General features: G+C 36.9%; 1 protein-coding gene across 1 annotated transcript in view; it reads left to right on the top strand.

Moving 5' to 3' along the window:
- Nucleotides 1–2,088, top strand: part of LOC103129237 (attractin-like protein 1) — a 211,949-nt gene that overhangs the window by 148,595 nt on the left and 61,266 nt on the right. The gene's annotated exons all lie outside the window — the stretch shown is intronic.

The following is a 2,088-nucleotide window of genomic DNA, read 5'->3' as shown; positions in this document are numbered from 1 at the left end:
ATTTACACTCCACTTCATATTTTTACCCACATTTGGCCAGTGGCGGGTGCTAATTTCCACCCCTGTATCAGTCTACACATTGACTTTTAGCAATTTTAATAAAATGAAAATTGCTTCTCAAAATAGCATTAGGAAACAGTCACCAAACAATAATAGAGTAACATTAGTTTAGAATCATGCAGTATGTATCAGTGACCATAATATGTCTGTTTTGTATATGTCATGCTTAGTGTTAATATGTTCTATTCACTTCTGCACAATTTAAGTCGGGATTTACTGGTTTCTTTAAATATCTCCACGGTAACTAATGACAGCTTAACCGGCCCTCGACCGAATCATCCAGTCATCTATTTAAAGGGTTTTAATGGGAAGTCAAACTTAGAGCAATAATCCATGCTGCAAGTGTTAACTTTTCAAAACAAGTGCCAATTCTGATATGAGATATCATTTCAGTCTGTGCTGTGACAGATGGACAACTGTTTGACTTCAACCCACACAGATGCAGCTTCCACTGAGCCCACCGTCTTTAAGCTCCATCCCAGCACACAGCCTGTGGGGATGTTTTATTTCTGGAACATGTTACTAAAGATATCTGCATTCCAACATATAATCCTTGTCCTATCATAAGCCCCGGAACAATACAGATTGTAATCCTGCTCTGAAAAGCTTTTTATGAACTGGATCCACACTCGGGCACACAGTAGGAGCTTCTTCCACAGAGGGACTCTGAATGCACTTTCTGAAATAAAGTGGTAAAGATGGTGTTTTTGTTTTGTTTTTTTAACAGTAAATTTAGGTTGGTGCTCTCAAACAGTTGACTGAGCATTTCAGTCAGCACTTAAACTGTGAAGATGAAAATCAGCACATCTTGGGAAAGGCTGCAGCACATTTTAAAGTGATGCCAGCAGCATCACTTTAAAGTTAAAGTGGTGCAAGTTTGTGGACATTTATAGGTTACTGCTGCTAGATCTGAAATCAATGCACAAACATCTTTAAAAATTATATATGTCATGTATTTAACATTTTTACAAGCAAAATGGAGAATCACAGTTAAACACTTTTCTCATCTTCAAAGAGCACATCCTTTATTTTTAATTCAGTGTAGCGCAGAAAGTTGATAAAAGCGCAATGCCCCTATTAAATTTTAAAACATCTAACACATCTTCAGTAATCAAGCAAACACACAGGTGTTTCCTTGAGTGCAAAGCAATCTCAGTCCAATTAGCTGCTGGCACAAGTAATTCATCTGAAGCCGTGGAGTAGAGCTGGTGCTTTTGCAGCCATGTTGATTTGTTTAGGGAAGCAGATTAAAGCGATTCTCAGCTGAGCCAAACTTCATTTATACCTGAGCAAACACCAGGCTGAATATCTGGAATTTCTTGACATCTGAATGATGTAGATCAGTGTTACTCAGGTGCCCTAAGCAAGAGTTCAAACACAGTAATGAGGTTTGGAGAGCACATTCTTTAATACGCAAACTGCAGCGATGAAAAAACAGTACATCCTGGAGGAGAGGGGCGAGGCAAGGGGGTGGACTTACTTGTTCTCTACAAGCCAGAGATGTGAATGTGTTGTCATGGCCTTTAAGGAGTCAGCACTGTCCTGCACACGTTGGTTGTTTTGAAATTTTGTGCATGCACTAGAAGGCAAAAAGCTGATTTTTAATTTTTAAGCTTTTTCATATCACAATACTAAAATATTATTGTATCTAAGTTGATGTAAATCTCCCCTTGATTGATCTGTAAACATACAAGAGATTTCACATTATTAATATTTATCAAACAAAGATGAAGATCAAATCGAACAGCTGACTATGGACAAACTAAGTCCATAGTCAGCTATGTCTAACTGTACATATGCAGAACAAAGAACAATGTTTTTCTTGCCAGACATAGTGGATGTTAAATTAGAAATTAGAGCTTCAGCATCTATTATAGTTTTGCTGTTACTGTGAACACATATTGTAAACATGTAGCACAAATGATTAATTTATTTTTTTAATTCATTTACAGTTTAACCCTCCTGTTTCCTGTTATGTTCCGGGTCAGATTGATCCGTGTTAATGTTTAAAAATAAAAATAAAAATAA

Source organism: Poecilia formosa, unplaced genomic scaffold (assembly GCF_000485575.1).
Source record: "Poecilia formosa unplaced genomic scaffold, Poecilia_formosa-5.1.2 Scaffold529, whole genome shotgun sequence".
In the NCBI taxonomy this organism is placed as follows: Eukaryota; Metazoa; Chordata; class Actinopteri; order Cyprinodontiformes; family Poeciliidae; genus Poecilia; species Poecilia formosa.
Note: the sequence above shows the minus strand (reverse complement) of the source record. Positions and strands in the feature narration are given on the sequence as shown.